The 22,793-nt window shown below is 44.7% G+C and overlaps 1 protein-coding gene and 2 non-coding genes across 3 annotated transcripts in view; 2 read left to right on the top strand and 1 right to left on the bottom strand.

Moving 5' to 3' along the window:
* LOC114430291 (uncharacterized) overlaps positions 1–22,793 on the bottom strand; it is an 87,530-nt gene that overhangs the window by 4,838 nt on the left and 59,899 nt on the right. The window lies entirely within an intron of this gene.
* Positions 8,530–8,611, top strand: trnas-uga (transfer RNA serine (anticodon UGA)). Its single transcript has one exon. It is a non-coding gene; the product is annotated as a tRNA-Ser (tRNA).
* On the top strand, positions 22,053–22,124 carry trnap-ugg (transfer RNA proline (anticodon UGG)). The gene has a single exon. It is a non-coding gene; the product is annotated as a tRNA-Pro (tRNA).

The raw sequence follows: 22,793 nt of genomic DNA, 5'->3' as shown, positions 1-22,793 counted from the left end.
TTTACAGTACAGGATTATGTCGCATCAAGCTTCAAGCGGGATGCATTCTTTGAGTGCACCTCTTCAAAACCTTAAGGGTATCCAAAGGTGTTGGTGTTTTCGTTTGTGTTTCCCGTTGAGAAACAATCATTGGATAACATTTTCACTAACATCACTTGCTTTTCTCACTCACTATCTGTCTAATCCCCTGAACAGGACGGAGGAGATTCATTGTTTTAATGATCACAGTAACTGTTTTTCATCACTGCAACTTTGTGCACGCTTCATGTCTGTGGGCATCACTACTTTATACTAAATTCATCACAACTTATTTTCTTTGCTCTATTCCATCTAATCCTTTTCAAATATAGCTCTGGAAAAACCACAGCGGTCTCTTATTTTTCATGTCTAACTATTAATTATAATCATAATCTATTAATGCTTGTCCAAATGTATGCTGTGCAGGCAGATTGTGGACTGCGATCAAATACAACAGTCATCCTTATATTATTTTTTTCTGCATTTCTCCTTCAAAAGCTCCAGCCATTGCTCATTCAGAGGCCCGTGCTGGTCCGCCTCTAGTGGTAAAAATACCAGACCCTCCACATCATCAGCCACCTACTGAGCTCCCTCGTCACTGGAAGGATCAGCTTCCACCTTTCCAGCAGGAGTGGATCCGTAAGACCCTCTTCAAGGCCAACCTACACACTGGCAAGCCAGAGCTAGTGCCCCAGCTGAAGCTTTGGTGGCATCCTCCTCAGCCCCCTCTCATTCACAGTCAGCTGCCCGCCTCACCTGACCTCTTCTTCTGTCGGCCCCTTTTTTTATGGATGCCGCTGAAGATGTGGCAGTTCCCTCTTGTCTGTATTCGCCCAGACTGTGGTAAACACAGACTAACAGCGGCAGGACTGTATCGTACTGTGCGCAGGGTCTTAGACATCGACGGGTGGTATGACCTTGCAACAGAGTACTTGGAGTGCAAACGCTGCACAAAAAAGTATCCAGCCTGGTCCGAAGACATCTTAGGACAACTGGATATGGGCCACCGCAGTCAGTTTCCTGCTTTATTGACATACAGGTAAGCCATAATTAAGATCAAACATTATTAGGTGCTTTGATTTGTGTTATTGTTTAACCAAAAACTGCATTTGTGTTATTACACTGGTCTTTCATTAGATACTCATGTGACAACCGGGTGGTGAGGATGATGAGGGAGAGGACACTGGGCAACAGTGTGACTTAGCTTCACAAGAAGTTGATGGAGCAACATGGTGAGGCATGGACGCAGCGTGTACTGCAGTACCTCACTGCCTGTGAGCCATTTGCAAAGTCCTCCCTTGTGCAGCCTCCTGTGTTCCTTGAGCCTCCTCCCTTACCTGCCATACCTAAACCTAAGTGGCTGTTAGCTGTATACGCCAGGGATGTTCTGGGGCGACTGCATGAGGTCAAGGCCAAAATAACATCTGTCTTTGGGTCTGTGCTCAAGATTGACTCCACTAAAAAGGTATCACAGCATTTTACCTATACAGAATGTTGGCCAGATATAATATGTTTGCGTGCATAATGAACACTCTGTTTGACCTTATCCAAATAGGTCACAAAGAAACTCGCTGGGGCTGCTTCAGGGACAGCTGCTTGGTGCACAAATGTGGGAAATGAACACGGCCAAGTCCTTGTCTCTGTGCTCACAGCTGCCGAGGGACATGGATTGGATGCCATGGCAGCTGGCCTGATGAAGCGCTATCGGGAGGCAGGACAGATGCCCCCAAAAGTGATGTATGTGGACAGAGACTGCTGCAGTCAGCATGGCCAGTCTCGTGTTAAGGCCATGTTTTCAGAGTGGGATGACCTCGAAGTGCGCCTTGACATCTGGCATTTTATGCGCCGATTTGCTGCAGGTGTCACAACAGAGGCTCATCCACTCTATGGAGTCTTCATGGCACGTCTGTCCACGTGCATCTTTGAATGGGATCCAGAGGATGTCGCTGCTCTTCGTTGTGCAAAGGAGGGGGAGCTAGCAGCAAAGAAGACCAGCCACCTCTCAGAAAAGGCACTCAGTGCTCGCATTACCCGGAGGGAGTTGGCACTGCACTGCCGCAGGAGGACCAGAGGGATGGAGGAGACCACCAGCCTGATTGGATCACTGATTGATCACTTTGACAGTGTGGATGGGAAGGACACTCTGGGAGTTCCTCTACTGGACCATGATCGGATCCAGCAAATATGGAAAGAACAGCAGAAACATGTACTGTGTATCCAAGACCCAGAGAACTTCCCACTCTACATTAGAAGGGGACACTGAAGAAAGGTGGTTTGGAGCTGTGCTGCTACAGGTGTGCCCGTGGCTCTACCTCCCTGGAGTCTTTCCACCTCCACTTGAACCGCTTCATCCCAGGTATCCCATATGGATTACAGTGTCTCTTTAAGTATTATAAGCACTGTAACTGTTTCCATTACTTTAAAGTAATGTCACATTCTACAGTAATATTACAGTCCTTTTCTGATGTCAGAACAGATCTTATCTCACAAGAAACTAATTTAATTACTTTTCCTCATTAATTCTGGTTATAATGATGATTTTTCATGTATTTACATAACTCTATTGCATGTAACCTCATAGTACCTCAAATGTAGCACATATCTTGCGCGTGTGTGACCCTTTTTTCCTATTTTATTTAACCTTTAGGAACCAGTGCCAGTGATGCACATTTTCAGGCCTATCTCCTTGAAGGCTTGATGCGATGGAATGAAGATCGGATGGAAGAGGCTGTAAAAGGAGCCTCTTCCATCCGATCATATGGCAGTGCCCTGCGAGAGGCTGTGGACCAGCTCAGCCGAGTTGTGTTTGGGAAGCCCTGGGATGAGCGCTACCGCCCTCCTGGAGTATACACAGGCAAGAAATACTCATTTAACACTAATATAAATAATTTATTCATCAATCCACATTTTTGTATTTTGAAACATTATCTGTATAACCTTTTATGTTCTGGACAAAATATTAAGAACACTTTCTTTTTTGTTTTTTTCTTGTAGGTGAATTGCTGGGGGTGGAGTATCTGTACAGCCAGACAGGCAAAACATTGACTCCAGTGCTCCAGAACCCTGAAGAGGAGGACAGGTTGGTGGAGCAAATAAATGACGAGGACCTGCAAGATGAGGGATTTCAGGAGGAGATCATGGAGGACATCACAGTATCAGTGCTCTGTGAGGATGACCCCTGCCATGATCTTCAAAAGAGCCCCCCATCTTTGACAACCAGTCCTCAGGCCTCTGCTCCACCCCACCCATCCACGTCCAGTGATGGAGAAGGACAGCATCCTGCCTCTGCCTCCTTAGTGCTGTCACAGCCGTCTGACATCTGTCAGGCTGCACTGGATCCTGGAAGCAGTCCATCCAACGAGCCTCAGGTAAGACATTTTAATGGCCTTTTAACTTTTGGTCAGCTTTTATTGCACATATATTAACATTAATCTGCATTTACTAGGGAGCAGTTATTGGCCCTGATGGTGTCACTGGGTGGGACAAGGTCCAGGAACTGGCTGGTTACCTTGTGGGTCTTCGTGAGGCTTCTTACCTCACTGAGCTGCAGGTGACAGAGGCCTTCCGGCTGTGGGCAGCGCTCCCTGATGGTGACAAACAACGGGTTAACTACCAGCCTCGACATCAGCCTCGACTGACACACGGCCGCTTTAAGGCACCAAAGCGATCTGGAGTCACCCCGGGTGTGGAGAGTGTAAAACGGTGTTTGATTGGCCATCCTGGGGGGCCAGCTCAGTGGCCTAGTACCAGCCGCTTAGTTGAGGCCATATGTGTAAAGCTGTGCGCTTTACACAGGTCAACAACCAAAAAGGCTGGAGTGAGCAACCCCAGGTGGTCTAAAATCCTCACCGATTACCACCACATCCGAGATTTGGTGCTTAACAGCACCAGGCTGATGGAGGAAACCACGATCCAGCTCTTTGAGCTAAACCAGCGGACACTCATTCAGTGGTAGGCAGGGTACACTATTTGCCTCAAATGAAGTAAATACTTCTAAACACATAAAATACAAATGATGTATTTTCAGGTTTCAACGGCGGCAGAAGAATCAGGAATTGAGTGTCCTTAATCAGGGACCGGCTCCATCTGCCTCAATTCCTGTGGCTCAAACCCGGCTTACTGCTCCGAGGGAACCACTGGATGAAGCACCAGTCATATCAGGCCCAAGACACACATTGGTACTTCCACCAAATCAGGAAGGACAGGCTCCTCCTCTGCGGCCTGGTCGCCGGCGCATCAGGGAGCGCCCCATCACACCTGCGCCCACAGTACCTGGTCCCACAGCATCAGAAACTGCACAGCCTGTTTCAGCAGCTGGGTTAGGCACGTTAGTTCTGAACCCAAACATGACTGTGCCAGTGGTGATGGCAGCTTCTGGTACTGCAGCATCCGGTGCAGGCACAGCTCCTCTTCTTCCTGCGTCTGCTGCTCCTCTTCCTACTGTGTCCCGTTTCACTCAGAGGAACAGGCGGCGGCGGGCTCTGGAGGAGGAGAGTGGAGTCCAAAAAAGGAAGTATGTGAGAAGGGTTACCTTCAACACATGCAGCAAATGTGGGCATCCTAAAACAGCAGAGTTTGGCCACAGTAGATATGGTAATGCCACATTTTGCTCGCGTTCATCCAGTGGAATGTCTCTGGATGAGTGGCTGCGCCAGCAAAAACATCCACAGTAAACACTGTACAATGTTTGGCCTGTATATATTGTATATAAGCAATTTTCTTATGTTTAAATCAACAAGCCTGTCTGTCTTTATGCAGTGCTGTTGAATGTTATTGTATAATTGTACATTGTGTAATATTTGACCTAATATTTGACCTGTATATGTTGTATATATTTTCACATGGGTGAATGAGCTGAATAGTATTTTATAGTCCTGTATGCAGTGTGTGTGTGTGTGTGTGTATTCACTTGTATTTGTTTTATATTTGTTCTGATAAATCATATAAACATTTAAGATTCACTCTGATCTTCATCAAAGAAGCTCCCACACAAAAACACGTTTGAATGCTCATTGTTCATATTATTAAACCATAAACAGGTAAACATCACAAGTCATTGGACGGGGCATATCATGTTAAAGCCAAAGTAAACACTAAATAAACTAAAAAACATCTGTTGATATTGTAATATATTTAAACATATCTAAACTAAGCTAAATCAATCATTAATTATTTTACGCACGTTGTGGGTTTTAAACATTCCAACAACTCTATACATTGTCGCACAGCCGACGGCACAGACTACGGGTTCGAGTCCAGCCCATAGCAGATGATTTGTTTCATATTTCACTTAAACTCCTTTATAATGAACAGGAATATTGCCTCAATACCGCTACACGAGACGTTTGTCCGCGCACAGCGGGGCTCCACATTTTTCTCAACTTTTTCCCTTGCGTGCGACAGCGAGAAAATCGGACCCCTTCTTATGCTAAGCGAGCGCTCTACCATTTGAGCTAATCCCCCTTGTATAAAGTGTCAATTGCAAGTCAATCAGGACTCACTGCACCACATGAAGTGTACTAGTGAAGTATTGGAAGCATCAGACTTTTAATCAGAGGGTCCAGGGTTCAAGTCCCTGTTTGGGCAGAACACTTTGTACTCCCTCTTGCTTGTACTCCCCTTCCCTCTCTGTTAATGTGCTTGGACAGAGCTCTGTGAACAGCCAGCCTCTTTGTGTCTTGCCCTCCTTGTGCAAGGTGTCAATGGTCGTCTTTTGGGCAACTGTCAAGTCAGCAGTCTTCCTGGTTGTGCAGCCTACAGAACTAGACTGAGACCATTTAAAGGCCTTTGCAGGTGTTTTGAGTTCATTATCTGGTTAGAGTGGCTCCAGGTGTCTTCAATATTGAACCTTTTCACATATTTCCTAGATACTGAATGTGGGTTTTCATTGGTTGTCGTTATAACCATCAAAATTAAAAGAAATAAACACTTGAAATATTTCAGTCTGTGTGGAATGAATGTTTGCATTATACAGCTTTCACTTTTTGAATGGAATTACTGAAATAAATCAACCTTCTGATGATATTCTAATTATATGACCAGCACCTGTAGTGGTGTTTTGCTGCAGCCTGTGGGGTCACCATAGAAACAAAGACAGAACAGGCCCCCTGAGTGACAGCAAAGAACAGGCCCCAGACAGAACAGGCCCCCACACTGCTCACTTATAACAGGGATAATAAGTAAAGTTCTTTACAATAAATTCACATTCACATTTTATTATCACTTCACACATGGCACAGTATATATGGCAGAGAGTTAAAGGTGGAATATGTAGTCAGAGTTAATACCAAATATTGACACTAGGTGGCAGCACTTCAGCCTCCATCCACTGCTGCACTACCAGCACCACTCTCAGTGCTTTTTGTTTCCATTGACTGTACAACATGATTCAATCCATGTTATTTATATGACAAACTATGTGTAGTGTTTCTATGTGTGTAGCTGACATGTTGCTCAGCTTCCATTGGACACATATACTAGATGGAAGCTGCAGCAGGATTGGCTGATGACTGATCACAGGTGTGAACAATCAGCCGGTGACGAGTGGAGCAGGAGCAGCTGCCCATGCTGCAGAGACACAAACAGCAGCAGCACTCTGTGACCCATGTCCACTCTGTGTGTCCTCCAGACAGTCCTCCTCATGTCTCTGCTCATGTCTTTATCAGGACAGCAGTCAGGTCCAGCCCTCTGGGGGATTTCTGCTCTCACTGTTTAACTCTGATTTCCTGATAGCAGCACTCACACAGCTCAATGCTGAAGAATCAGATCCTTTCATGAATATGTACTGCAGCTAATACAGCAGTAAACATTCACCCCTTCACTCACACACAAAGAAGGAGAAAAAGACCAACAACAACAACCAGGAAGTACCCAGACCATGACACTCAGTCCATGTTAGACACACAAATGTTCTCTTGCTGCCTCATATATCCAGCCACTGACAGTTACCATGGTAACCAGGTCATCAGTGTTATTCAGCTCACTTGTCAGTGATCAGATCTGTTCCGTTAGTATCTTAAGTGACTGCAGACAGTGTTGTTAGATTTGTTTATGGTTTACGAGTGTTCACAAAGTGAGAGAAACACGTAATAGCATGTTGCTAACAGACGCTAATTCCATGTTGTCTGTGTTACCTTAAAGCTAGACTCATAACCAGAGAGTAAGTACGCTTATATGAAGTTATGAGGTTAAGTTGGTTACATGTGTGACTGTGAAATGAAAATGCATTTGTTTATTTCTGAACAGAATGTTTGAGATTAGTGCAGCATATACATTGCAAATGTTTGGATGTTTGTATTTGGAATCAAAGCAGAACATAAGCAGAGAGCCAGACAAAATGGTGAACTAGAACAGAGCAAATGTACTGCTGAAAATGTCCTGAGCTCATGCGTCTTACTGTACAACAATGAGAGTGGAAAGACACACAACTGTCCTCACCGGGATTATGGCTGTAAATTGTGTGCATAGACAGAAGTTTTATGTGTCCAGGTCAGGGCAGACATTCAGCTTGTAGCTGATTGACTAACTTACTACAATGAGACATTGTTTGTGTGTTTGCTGCAGTTTGAGTTGTTGATCCCACAAATCCAAAGTGTTACTGTTCATTTGACCTGTGTGCCTGTAAGGAGACACTGAAACATGGCATCTTCTGACAGCTTTAGGAGCACCTGGACCACAACATTATATTAGACTGTGATGGAGATGCTATCCATCTGTGATATTAGCACAACAATGATTCTTTTCCATTAGTCTAACACAATATTTAGCATTATAAAGACTGTTTGAGGCCTCACAAAGTGAGGAAGGTCTAAAAGTATGAACTAACCTTCAGCATGATACCTTGATGCTTCACATCAGTCTTTCTGCTTCTCTTGTGCTGTCTGACATGTACTGAAGTCTCACTTTCTGTTTGAGGAACATACTCTTCCTCACTGATCTCACAAAGTGACGAAGACTCTTCTGATGTGTTTTCAGCCTAACATGAATGAAAGGTTGATTTTTATTGTTCATGTCTTGGATGTTTAGTAGTTGTCAGATCATGGTTTGGAAGAGGCTCCACAAAGAAGAACATTTCAGTGCCTGTCTAAGTGAACCATCACAGTGGACTTGTGTTTGTAATCAGCATGTCATTCACTGCCATGCAGCCAGCTGTGTAGTAATACTGCTGATAGAAGTGTCAGTGAGAGCAGCAATTAATTCAAATTAAATTAATTAAAATTAGTGAGAGCAGGGAATTCTGCCTATCATTCTGGAATACTGATGTCTATACTGGAATGCTGCCACTTATTCTAGATTTCTGCTTTTCATTCTGGAATTTTGACTTTGACTTAACTTTCTGTGATAGCTGTCTGTCAAACGCAGGCTCTGGTCGGCGCAGATTTACCTTCGAATGAAATGGAAACAAGTAAAGGAGCACCAACACCAAACTGGACAGGACAACCTGGACAAGACCATGCACTCATGGACAGAACCAACCAGGGTCATCAGACTCTTCATCGTCACCTTTTCCTAGTTGTTGTGGCCGAGTGGTTAAGGCGATGGACATGAAATCCGTTGGGGTTTCCCCGCGCAGGTTCGAATCCTGCCAACAACGGTTCTTTTCATCTTCAAGATCACTTTATGCCCCTCCATGTCTGAGGACCAAACCCTGGCACAGTCCATCTGACACAAAAACTGTCATTTTAAAATTGCTGGGCCGAGAGCAACTGGTGTGCAATGAGGAGGCAAAGGATAAAACGTCCCAGCACATTTCAAACCCAGTTTCACCCTGAGGCAGAGACTGCTTCACCTTAAGGACAAAACACCTGGGAAAGGCAGATCTCAAGGTACTACAATAGTCAGAATGATTCATCATGTGGTGACCAGATGAAAAATCTCATCTCTGGCTCAAGACTTGTTGAGATAGCATAGACAGACACACTCTCAGTCTGTCCACATCAGTGTCAGTGAAGATTTCAGATTGTTTATTAAGTGTTCATCCTTGAGCTTTTCCAAACTTGTTGTGGACAGCATGTCAGGATGGCCGAGCGGTCCAAGGCGCTGCGTTCAGGTCGCAGTCTCCACTGTTTTATCTTATCTTATCTTCTCTTATCACTCTCTGACACAGTGCTCGAGTAGGACATTGTCGTGACCTTCCCTGGTCACCCCGGATTGTCAGATTCTGTCTCCTGTATTCAGAACATTGAGTGAAAGAAAATACCCTGGGTTTTATAGTTTCGCCTTTTGCAAAAGGGAGAACACTCAGTGAACACAGGCCTTTCAGTCTGCTCCACTCCCCTCCATAAGTGCTCTGCCCTTCCCTGGACACAGGCTTGTTTTATTGAAAAGTGGAGGTACATTTGCATAATAGATAAACAGTTTTTCAAGACCTTCGTAGGTATTACCATATTGGGAAATGTTGCCCTTTTATTCCCACCTACAAATTATCATAATTGGTTTAACATATCTCTGTGAAACACTCTGCATCCTTCCTATGTTGGATGATTTATCTTACGTCCAATGCCTCCCTATTCTTCGGCCCTCACCGCATCAAAGGGATATGACGAACATCCTCCCGAACTCCCTAAAAGTAAGGATGTTTGTGTGTGAAAGAGTGTGAAAACCTCCCTTTCTTCCCTGAGAGCCAGGATGCATACGAGTAAATATGTGCTCTGTATCATGTCAGTGTGTAGTTAACCTTATATAATCCCACAACTCCCCCTTTTGGACTCTACTAGAGTCCAACACCCAAAGAAAACCGTGACAAAGGTTATATGTGTCAAAAATATAAGTAAAAGTGTGAGTAGTCAAACAGTAAACATGTTATACATCATAGTATGTGGGGGTATTTTAATCGGTCGGTCTTTCACCGTTCCCGCCCCCAGATACTCCTAACAGCTCAAATGTAATGAAAATTGTCAGAATGTACAAAATTGTGTTTTTATCAGTTCATGTATGTGTTCCTGTCCGTCTGCCTCATCGTCCAGCGCCCCGCCTGGTTCTCTGGTCCTCTCGTCCTCAGGATGTGTCTTCTTTCTTCGGATCCCTGGGGTTAGACTACCCGGGATCCTGGATTCCTGTCAGGGGATTATTCTGCCCCTTTTGTGACAGGATCCGTATCTGAATGAGCCGATTCAGACTTCTGCGCCCTCAGATCAGCGTGGACGTCCTGTAGAGATCATTGAGGCTCCTCTGCAGCTGCACTGGCTCCAGTGGAACCAGGTGTCCCCCTTTCCTCTCAGCCGAACTGCGTGTGAGGTGCGTTCCGTCACCTGATAGGGACCTGTCCACCTTGTTCTCCGACCACTTCCTTTTGATGACCCTCAGGAGGACCCACTCAGCTAAATACTAACACCAAAGCTTTAAATTCATTATGGTTTATATTAATATCATACTACATACTCTTTCAGTCTCAGCCGGCCAGCTGGTCCAGGAAACTGTCGACCTGTAAGAAGCTCATAGGGTGTAGATTATATGGCGTTATTACCAGAACATCAATACAATAGATAATACTTGAACCCATATAAATTTGGTCTGTGCACAGATTTTAGCCAATTTTTGTTTTAGGTTTGATTCATCCTTTCCACCTTTCCTTGAGACTGTGGATGATAAACAGTACCAAAAGCATGCTTCAGTCCCAACATAGCCTCCACCTGCTGGAGGTCTTTGTTTTTGAAATGTGTTCCATTGTCAGATCTGATTTTTTCAGGAAAACCATGTCTAGGGATGTAGGTGTTAATCAGAAATTTAATGACAGTTTTGCTGTCCTCTCTTTTCGCAGGACAGGCTTCTGGCCATCCTGAGTATGCATCAACACACATCAGAATGTATCTGAATCCCCTCACAGAGTTAATCATGTCAGTGTAGTCAATGATGATTTCTTTGCCCGTCTTGGCCTCTAGTGGGTAGTGTCCTGCTTCTGGTTTGATGGTTGGTCTCGGATTGTATTTATTACACTGATCACATGTTCAAATTACATACTGAGCCATGTCTTTCATGTAGGGGTGCCACCAGTGCTCCAGATTTCTTAACATCTGAGCTACCCCCACATGGCCTAGCCCATGTGCTTCTTCCATGGCAGTTTGTCTCAATCCAGGTGGCAGTATGGGTCGTCCATCCGGTCCCCTCCATACGCCTCCTGTGTCAGTGGGGTGAGTGTGAATGTCTCTGAGTTTACATATGCGACTACACTATGTGTTGTGAGTACATACAGCTGGTGTCCCATGACCATGTGTTCAGTTTTCTGAATTAGCTTAGCTATTCCTGCATGTTGTGTGCACTGCGGGTGTCTTTTTTCCATGTTGTCTAAGAGGACACTGATGTACATCAGTATTACTCTCTCTCCCCCTTTTCTCTGGAACTCCTTCTGCAAACTTCCTCTATCTTTCACCATCAACTTTCACAACATCTTTCTGCCAACAACTTATCTACAGCATCCTTCATAAGAATCACTTCTGCCGCTGCAGTCTTAGAGTCATAAGTCTGGTTCAGTATTCCGCCTAAGACCGTCAGCTGTTCTTCTACCGTCTTTAGTGGGCTGTGCGGACCCCACCTGTCGTCAGTCGTGTCTCGGTGCACACTTAAGTCCATGTCGTCAGTCATTAAAGTCTTAATCTCGTGCTCACGTAGGAATTACAAAACTATAGTTTAAGTTCAAATTTACAAAACTGCAGTTACAATGTTTCTATGTCCTCTACCAAACTATGTACACATCAGAAGAAAAAACTAATCCAGTTCGTGAGTGAACCTACTTCAACAGACCACTGCTTTACATTAGCACCAGTTAGGTTTCCAGCAGTGCTGCTGCTTCAGCTCACACGTCCCTGGCACTCATCCACATTTCTCATTCATGCATTACCCGTAATATGAGCGCTCAGTATGTGTGTGTGTTACAGCTTCACTCTCAGCTGTGTGTCTCAGTAAGGGGTGCTTTTGAACTCACAGGACTTTCCTCTGTTCTTGTAGCCGGTCCGACTACTCACAGTTCATCTGTTCTTGCCGTCTCTCTTTTAGACGGCTCACAGTTATAACAGTGTTCTTCACTGTCTAGATTCAGGCCGACTGAGAAATATGGCACGCTATGTCCCTAGTACTCAGTCCAGTGGATTTGAAACTAGCCTCTCTTCCACGACACCAGAATCTTATACGTCTGTAATTTGGAAGCCTGTTGACTTACTACAACTTCCGCCTAACTTGTGCGGTCGTTGTTTCAGTTTCCAGTCATTCCAACATCCATACCATGTGTTTGCCTGTTGTTCTTTTCCTCTCTCTTTTTTTAGTGATTTAGGGTTCCTCAAGCCCCGGGACTCAAACCCAGCTTTTCCGGCCTCTCGTCAGAGCACCGGTGGAGTCGCCACACTCAGGATTTTGCAACCCCTTTTTCCTTTTCCTTTCTCTTATTCTTTATCTTTACTCTTACAAGAATTCTTTAACCTCTTTTTTTTTTTGTTTCAGTCAATGTTCGTATAATTTACAGGCAGATTACTACTAAGACTCGGGACATGTTACACTTTAGAGTAGTCAATGCAGATATAAAAGGTCTCCTCACCTTATTGTTGGCGCGCCACATGTCCTCTGTCTGTTCGTAATCAACCCCTGTGTTCAATTGACGGATCTGAGAAAAATATAATTACCTTTAATCCCCGTACGGGCCACCAAAATGTCGTGGCCTTTCCTGGTCACCCCGGATTGTCAGATTCCGTCTCCTGTATTCAGAACATAGAGTGAAAGAAAATACCCTGGGTTTTGTAGTTTCGCCTTTTGCAAAAGGGAGAACACCGTGAACACAGGCCTCTCAGTCTGCTTCACTCCCGTCCATACGTGTTCTGCCCCTTCCCTGGACACAGGCTTGTTTTATTGAAAGTTGAGTTACATTTGCATAATAGATAAACAGTTCTTCAAGACCCTCGTTGGTATTCCCATATTGGGACACGTTGCCCTTTTATCTCCACCTACTAATTATAATAATGTTATTTATGACTGTGAAACACTCTGTTTCCCTCCTATGTTGGATGATTTATCTTACTTCCACCTTCACCAGAAAAAGGGCTCCAGTAATGTAAACATCCTCCCTAACTCTCTGTAAGAGTTATAGATGTGTTTTTCTCTAAGTGTAAGCTTATATAATCAAATACATACGTGGTCTGTATCATGTCATTGCGTAAATAACCTTGTATACTTCACACAGGGCACACAATCGCCACTGCCTTCATCATACATGTTTTACAAATTCGCCCTCGTTAAATGGTTTTGAAGCCATTGCGATTTCATTAGCACTGAGGTAGCTAGCTTTAACTGCAGCGTCACTGATGTCGCGGCTGTGAGTAAACGCAGACTGCTGTTTTTTCAACAATTCATTCACCTTCTCTCTTCTCCACTGTCCTTGAAAGCTGTCATATTTGTCGGCATGAAGACTCACATAGTGCACTGCAACATGCTGTGAACACACCAACCATACAGCTTTTCCATTCACTTCCATGAATAAATAGGAGGATGACCCTTTTTCTTGGAACACTCTGCAATCTGCGTCCACTTTTCTCTTTTTTTGACAGAGACATGTTGGGACAAAGATGGTGCCAAAGCACGGAAAAGTAGAAGCCATAATAAATATCGCAGGCAAAACAAAGTAGCTCATCCAGACTGGCTGCACTTGCTTGACCTACTTGCTCTGCCCCGGTATTACGCCATCCGGTGGACACAATTGGAACGGCGGTTTCTTTTATTGAAAAATTGCAGCTTATTTTTTACTTACAAAATCATCTCGGGGGCCGGATTAAACCTGTTTGCGGGCCTAAGCCTGTACGTTTGACTCCCCTGGCCTAAATCATCTCTTGTCTTTTTGTCCTGTGGCATCAGGAAGCATGAGAGATACAAAATACAAACATTGCAACACTGGCACGACTCTAAAGCTGGATCCATACTCCGCGAGACAAAGAACTTTTTTCCCCCGTGCAGACGTTACGCCCACGAACTTTGTCTTTCAAGGCTGTGCGGCAACCATGCTGTGATTGGTCGGAGTTTATTGTGGGCATGATGAAAGTGGAGAAGCGCAAGAGCCTCTCCAGGTATATAGGTAGGTGTATAAACAGCACTGATTTAACAGATTTAGATAAGACCATACCGGTTTTGAATGATGAGCAATAAAAGAAAGAAAGAAAGGCAAGTCAGGGTGATTTGTCACCAATAACTCCAGACAGCCATTCACACATACCAGATGGTGACTGTTATTACCATTCTATATACTCCTACATACCCGGGCATAATAGGCTCGTTAACAATGTCTGTATATCTTTGCTATTGTTACTTTTAATGTCGCATCTTCACAGCCCATCACCGGACAGTTTGAAGTATCGCAGGCACATTGGAACACAGTAGATGTGCAAATGTGGTCATAAAGGCACAAACACTGAATCTTTGCTATTGTTACTTTTAATGTCGCATTCTCACAACTCATCGCCAGACATCTCACGCTGTTGCAGGCAACCTCTCTGTATAATGCCCTCTTGCCATGGCACACACCACACACCACAAGTCTTGTGTGTTAAAAAACTCAGTAAAGTCTTTCCTTATAGTTTAGTGGGCAGGCCCGTATGAGGAGTTCTGCACACACACACGTCTCGTGGAGTATGGTACCTCAGTGCGGAAAAGACCTTTTTTATTTATCTCTTACCACCCGTGGAGCGCGTTCTCCGCTCTTTGTCTCGCGGAGTATGGAACAGCCTTAAGGATTCAGGAAATGTATAATTTACCCATATTATCTCATTCTGAGGGGCTTATGTCAGGTGGACAGTTATTCTAAGAAAGCAGACCAAACAGTAAGCAGACCAGATTCAGTGAGATTACACTCATTTTATGCATGTCTTCAACTCAGTGGCAATATAGAATAATCATTTAGCTCACAGTGAGGTTACAACTATACAACTTAAATAAATAATTGTATTAATATATCTGATATATTACTACATTTGGTAGTCTGTTTAATCTGTATGAAGTACAGTATTTGCACTGGCAAGATTCTTGCAACACCACCTTTGCACTAAAACAGGGTGAACACATCATCCTAGGCTCCTGCGTAAGGTAATGTCTCATGACATAATGAGGTAAGCAGTCGTAGTGATTTTTAATTACAGTTTTGTAAATATATCAAAATCAAGTAAGCTGTTAATGTACATAGTATTATGGTTTCTGTTTCTAGTTAACTGAATTATCATGGCCACTAAGCAAGTAAATAACGGTCCAGATCCAAAGCAACGAAAAATGGAATGCATCATCCACTACTCTGATGACAAAGACAAGTTTATTTCACTTCAAGGAGTTGACTCTTGGAAAACTCTGCTCAGGGCAGCTCAGATACAGAATCACACACCGGTTTTAGAAATATTGGAAGACCTTCCTGAGGGTCAGAATCCATCACTCTACTACCACAGGAAGTGTTGTAATATCTTCACTATGAAGAAACTTCTTGATGGCATTCTTAAAAAAGAAAAACAATGTGCTAGTGGTTGTAGTGAGGAGAAAGAATGTAAGAGAGCATTTAGAACCACGACTTAGAATCTATGACTTTTGACAAGTGCATATTGTGTCAGAAAACTGGCAAATGTGTAAAAGTAGACAAAATAGAAGAGCCATTGGTACAGTGTAGAGAACTGCGAGCTGATGAAAAGATCCGAAGGGCAGCCACAAAGACAATGGACAGTAGTATACTGGCTATAATGAGTAGAGACCTTGTAGCAGCTCAGGGACACTAGCACAGGTCTTGCTACAGATTATACACAAAACAGGACGTCCCTAAATATGTGTTAGTCTGTGATCAATGTGATGATGTTGATGGTGCTTCAGCCCAGTATGAAGCTGCTGTAAAAGAATAATTTGATGAGTTATTCCAGTTCATCAGGGTGGAGCTTTTTGCCAATCCTAAAGTGATGCCTATGGCTGAACTAACTTCTAGACTGACTGCTTCAATGAAATCCAAAGGAATGATCCAAGTCAAAGAAACAACCAAAAAGCACATACGGCGAAAGCCCGAGCATGAGTTTGTTGGAGCCCTGCACATCTTCACTGATGATAATGGAAAACTCCTGTCAGGGTTTGTGGTGTGGGAGGACACAGTTGCAGAATGCAGAGCGGTTTAAAGTCCAAGAGTCTTTATTTAAGGCCAGGAGGGCAAAACAATGCAAAAACCAAAAATCTCACTCAGTGCGGTCAGAGGAAAAGTACAAAGTAACTAACTAAAAATCACACTTAGCGTGGCAAAACTAGATTAAGAAAAAACAGGCACATGGCGAAAAAGGCAAGAACAAAAAACAAAGCATCAACAAGGCTTCTACCTGGAGCACGGTGAGGTCAGGCAGAAGTACATGACATCGAAGGCGAGGATCTAAGCATGGCATGGCATGGCATGACATGGACGAGACATGGACAGAAACAACCCTACACCAGACGAGACGAACTAGCAAAGACAGAGGGGAAGACACAGACTATATACAAAGGGACCAGGGAAGACAACGAGGCACAGGTGACACACATGAGGGCAGGGCAGGTAATCAACAAGGAGGGAAAACACAGGAAGTAAAACACAACACAATACACAGGGAGGACAGGACTACCAAAGTAAAACAGGAAACACAAGACAAGACTAGACAACTAAACACAAACCCAGGGAAACAAAACACCAGGACTACAGGAAAATAACAATAACTAAACACAGATTAAACTAAAAACCCAAAACAAGGAAAACAAAACCAAAAATAAACACCAGGTCATGACAGAACCCCCCCTTCAAGGAACGGCTCCCAGACGTTCCTAACAAAAATACAGGGAGCCAAAGTTCCAAGTCTCTGAAGTTCCAGAGTTCATGAAGGCCCAGGCCATGGGCCAACAGGGGCAATGGAGACAGAGGTCCTGTAAAATGAGAGTCTGGGGTGCTTGAGGGACAGAGTCAGAAATGGAGGGGACAGGGACCTTCCGGGGTCCAGGCGGAAGTACAGTCAGCGGAAGTACAGAAGGACAGTCTCCTCATGGAGGACAGTAATATGCAAAGTGTTCAATCTTTGTTGACACAGTTAGAAGAAATCTTTGTTCATATCTTTACCAATGTCAAACTAAGAAGAACATGTGCTTTGTGTTGTTGACTCTTTTCAGTTCCTCTCTAACTACCACACAGCTTTACAAAGCTAACAAAGTTCTATTCAGACTCATCCCAATCCAGAGCAGTTGTTCCACAGTAACACCTGCAGGAGGACGTCATCACCCAGTATGTGACCTGCACTGTGAGCTGTAAGGTCTTATACAGACAGGTGTGTGTCTGTCCTCATCAAGTCCAATCAGTATCATCAAAGACAGCTGGACTCAGATGAAGGTGTAGAACCATCTGAAGGACGATCAGAAGAAATGGACGCACCTGAGTTCAATATATGAGAGTCACAGCAAAGGCTCTGATACTTAGGACCATGTCATATTTCACTTTGTCTTTTTAATACATCTGCAAACATGTCAACAACTCTGTGTGTTTCTGTCAGTATGGGGAGCTGTGTGGACATAATGAGGAAAAATGAACTTCAATGATTTTAGCAAATGGCTGCAATATAACAAAGTGAAACATTTAAGGGGGTCTGAATACTTCCTGCACCCACTGTACACATAACAACTGAATGTGACTGAAACAACAGCTCTGTGTGTAATATAAATATACAAACTAATGTGATTTGATCAGAACATTTTAAAAGACAGTGATGATCTGTTCTTATTGTCTAAACAGGAACAGTTGAAGCTCAGCTTGCAGCCCCTGTATCTCAGGCTTCTCAGCTTCTCTTCAGCTGTCGTTCTATGTCAGCCATTTTGTCTCTGTTAAAACAGTGGGTGTTGTGGCTAACAAAATCTAAACCTGTAGATAATTAGCTGCCCCTTTGTAATAATAGTGACACTTTTTCTGCTAATAGCATTATGTAATTGTTGATCACAATGAGAGGTTAACAGGAGTACAGGATTACTAATGAATTTTGAGTTCATTCGATTAGCTTAAATCTGTTGTTGGTAATGTTTGCTGACAGTCCTAGTATCTGGATCATGGCTGTTTCAGGCTGTTCACTTTAATGAAGATGTGTTATTAGCTTCCAGCGCGGCCTCGCGGTAGCAGCCAGCCAGAGAAGCTCCGCACACCGCGGTGTATTAAGTTGTTTTTCGTAATTTATTTCTACTCTAAACACTCTACTTCGTACTAAATCAAGTATAAGCGGTCAGGCACTTCAATAATGCGTCTTTTTCGGACTTTCTTCGTGGTCTTCATCGCTTTTGGAGCACTTTTATCATGCCGCGTCTCGGCCGTGACGGAAACACGCCAGGGCTCCATTGTTTACACCAGGGATCAGCTGATGAGTCTCCAGCACAGCGGGATGTATGGCCAGCGACACGAAATCCCCAAAGAACTAAGAAGGAAACAACGTGGAAGCAGAGGGGGCAAAAGAAGACAGCTGAGGAAAAGAAGATACAAGCCGTATCTTCCTTCTATCGTCATGGGTAATGTTAGATCACTGGGTAATAAGATGGAAGAGTTAACATCTCTCACAAAGAGCGAGTGTGTGTTTCGTGAGGCGTCTGTAATGTGCTTTACAGAGACGTGGCTGCACGCAAACATACCGGACTCTACCGTGAGTTTAGCCGGCTTTCAGTTGGTACGGGCGGACAGGAACTGCACCGAGAGCGGCAGGAAGAAAGGAGGGGGACTTGCGCTCTACGTGAACAACCGGTGGTGCAGCTCGGGACACGTTACGGGAAAGGAGCGTGTGTGCAGCCCGGACATTGAACTGCTAGCGGTGAGTCTACGTCCGTATTATTTGCCCAGAGAGTTCTCTCACGCCATTGTACTCGTTGTTTACATTGCTCCCTCGGCTGAGGCGTCGCGGGCTACTGACGTCATCAGCTCTGTGACCGCGAGGCTTCAGACCCAGCACCCTAATGCCTTCATAGCGATTTCTGGCGATTTTAACCATGTTAATCTGAAATCAACTCTGCCCACTTTCAAGCAGTTTGTGGACTGTAAAACAAGAGAAAATAAAACTCTAGATTTACTGTATGCTAATGTTAAAGAGGCATACAGCTCCATAGCTCTCCCTCCCTTGGGCAGATCAGACCATAGCCTAGTCCACCTCAAACCCCAGTATATACCAGCAGTACAGCGGCAGCCGGTGACCACCAAAACTGTACGGAGGTGGACACCGGAAGCCCTGGAGACCCTGCAGGGATGTTTTGAGGTGACTGACTGGGATGTGTTCTGTGACACCCACGGTGAGGATGTAGACACACTCACAGACTGTATCACAGAATATGTTCATTTTTGTACAGATTCTCTAATCCCCACCAGGTCAATACGCTGCTTTCCAAACAATAACCCATGGGTGACAAAGGACATCAAGGCATCACTCAACAGAAAGAAGACAGCCTTCTTGAGTGGAGACAGAGAGGAGATGAGGAGGGCCCAGGCAGAGGTGAGGGAGAAGATTGGAGAGGGCAAGGAGAGCTACAGGAGGAAGCTGGAGAGCCAACTTGCCCGGAACAACTTGAGGGAGGTATGGAGTGGCATGCGAACCATCACCGGCCACAATAGGATCTCCGACCAGCTGATGGATGGAGATCTGCAGGAGGCCAACCAGCTGAACCTGTTTTTCAACAGGTTTGATAGTCCACTCCCTGACCACCCTCCCCCTCCCCCTCCCTGTGATGCACCATTAACACCTGTCGATAACAACAATGTACCTCCTCCTCCTCCCCCTCCCCCTAACCATACTAACCAGTTTCACCTTCCCATCAATAACATCACCCTGCCCCCCTTACCCCACCTTCCATTAACAACCCCCCACCCTCCCCCATCAGATCTCTGTCTCTGCTCTTCTGTGTCCACAGTTACCATCACCACAGAAGATGTGAGGAGGGAGTTCAGTCGCCTACGACCGGGAAAAGCTGCAGGACCGGACGGACTCAGCCCCAGAGTACTCAGGGACTGTGCCACACAGCTGTGTGGGGTCTTCCAGCACATCTTCTCCCTGAGTCTGAGCCTGATGACTGTCCCTGCCCTGTGGAAGACAACATGCCTTGTTCCTGTGCCCAAGACCAAACATCCAAGCACACACAGCGACTACAGACCAGTTGCTCTGACTTCACATGTGATGAAGTCTCTGGAGAGGCTGGTCCTGAAACACCTGCGTGCTGTTGTGGAACCATCGCTGGACCCCCTGCAGTTTGCTTACCAGCCCCGTATTGGAGTGGAGGACGCCATCATCTACCTTCTGCACAGAGCACACACCTACTTGGAGGAGGCAGGTAACACTGTTAGAATCATGTTCTTTGATTTTTCCAGTGCGTTTAACACCGTGCAGCCTGCCCTTTTGAATAGGAAGCTCCTGGACATGCAGGTAGAGACCCCACTGGTCACCTGGATCACTAACTATCTTACAGGTCGACCACAATTTGTGAGGCTGAGGAACACCGTCTCGGACACGATAGTGAGCAGCACGGGGGCACCCCAGGGCACGGTACTGTCTCCATTCCTGTTCACACTCTATACATCGGACTTCAGACACTGCTCACAGTCCTGCCACCTGCAGAAGTTCTCGGATGATTCTGCCATTGTGGGCTGTACCAGCAGAGGTCGGGAGGCGGAGTATATGAGTGTGGTGGACAGCTTCGTGGAGTGGTGCGGACAGAACCACCTGCAACTGAATGTCACAAAGACAAGAGAGCTGGTGGTGGACTTCAGGAAGCACCAGACACTCCCAAACCCGGTCAGCATCAAGGGTACCAACGTGGACATTGTGGACAGCTACAAATACCTGGGTGTCCACATTGACCACAAACTGGACTGGTCCACAAACGCAGAGGCAATATACAGGAAGGGACAGAGTCGCCTGTATCTACTGAGGAGACTCAGGTCCTTTAACGTCTGCCAGACCATGCTGCAGATGTTTTACCACTCGGTGGTCTCCAGCGTCATCTTCTACGCTGTAGTGTGCTGGGGCAGCAGGATGAAGACGGCCGACACCAACAGACTCAACAAGCTCATTAGGAAGGCTGGCTCGGTGCTGGGAGTGGAGCTGGAGTCTGTGGTGGAGGTGACAGAGAGGAGGATACTGAGGAAACTCCTCAGTATTCGTAACAACACGTCTCACCCCCTGCACGACACACTGCTGTCCTACAGGAGCACATTCAGCGGTAGACTGAGACTACCGAGGAGCAGCACAGAACGCCACAGGAGGTCCTTCCTGCCAGTGGCCATCAGACTGTATAACTCCTCCCCTTTCTGTAGGGAGAAGCGCTAGATAATCATGTCAGGCATCACTGTCATTCCCTCCACTGGTCTATATTTATGTTTACTTAGCACCTTACATCTCCATATTTGTATCCATGTATCATATATTGTGCTCATACTGCGTACTGTACTCTTATTTTGGATTATAGTGACACTTATACTCTTATACTCTGTACTTAACTGTATTTAATGTAACTTGATACCTCTGGCACAAGAATTTCCTTCGGGATTAATAAAGTTTTATCTTATCTTATCTCTTATCTTATCTTAGGTCATAGCAGCAGTCACCTGATGAGGTCATGTATCAGCTGAACTCAATTAAATTGAATTTTCCATCCAATAAATGCAGCAGAAATAGAAACAGTAAGGTGCATAACATTCCTCCAGGACATAAACCTTTGCATTTCAATATACCAAATTAAGTTGGATGAAACCCCCACATCGCTGGGCTCCTGTCTTCAGAACGTGTAAGCTGTCCTCCTATAGGGTTAAAAAACACAAACACACAACACTCATGTTGATCCTGAGCATCACATAAACATGTGAATCTTTCATTAATATTGAAGTTCCTCCTTTGTTCTGGGAAACTTACAGAAGCTTCTTTGAGAAGTGGTTCAGCTGGGCCATGAACTTCAATGCAGCGGCTTTATATTCCAGAAATCTTTGTTCATAACTTTACCAATGTCAAACTAAGAAGAACATGTGCTTTGTGTTGTTCTTCCACTGACTGAAACATGAAAAAAGAGCTGTCACACATGGCTCGTTGGTCTAGGGGTATGATTCTTGCTTTGGGTGCGAGAGGTCCTGGGTTCAAATCCCGGACGAGCCCTCATCTTTGAACTTCAGTAGATAGGATGGCTGCTTCATGTTTACATTTACAGCACATAAGTTCATATTCCAACTTAGTCCCTGTAAACAGCTGTCTGCTCAAACTCTTAGAAGCAATCATTCTAGAACTGCACTGCACTGAGGACCAATGTCCAGGGAGAGCTGAGGAAGAAGTACAGGGGCTGTAAGGCAGGAGTGAAAGTAGAGGCTGCATGTAGACATTTTAAGCCAGTGATCCCCTCGGCAATAATAAGGAATGTCAACTCAGCTGGGCCATGAAGTTCAATGCAGCGGCTTTGTGGTGATCTGCAAGAAGTCATCATTCACCTTGAAAACAGTAGTAGTACAAAACAGTATTGTTAGTTGTAGTTACTCTCACACAGAATTGAATGGCTATAAAGAAATGTGAGTTTTCATTTTACATTAATTAATTACCAATTAATTAATTACTGTTGACAAGTAAAAATATGATTTAGTCAGTGGCGTAGGAAGCATTAAAAATGTGGGGGGGGGGGACCTTCTGTGGGTGGGTGGTGAAAAAAAGTACATCAGTATTAGGCTTGTGCAAAATCGTATCGTGTGCAATTAATCGTCAGAAAAACTGTAATCGATTAATATTGGCCACTTATCGATTACGGCGATTAGTGCCTCGTCATGATGACGCATTTTT

The sequence above is a fragment of the Parambassis ranga genome, unplaced genomic scaffold, assembly GCF_900634625.1.
Source record: "Parambassis ranga unplaced genomic scaffold, fParRan2.1 scaffold_22_arrow_ctg1, whole genome shotgun sequence".
Taxonomy (NCBI): domain Eukaryota; kingdom Metazoa; phylum Chordata; class Actinopteri; family Ambassidae; genus Parambassis; species Parambassis ranga.
This window is presented reverse-complemented; position numbering and strand designations above follow the sequence as displayed.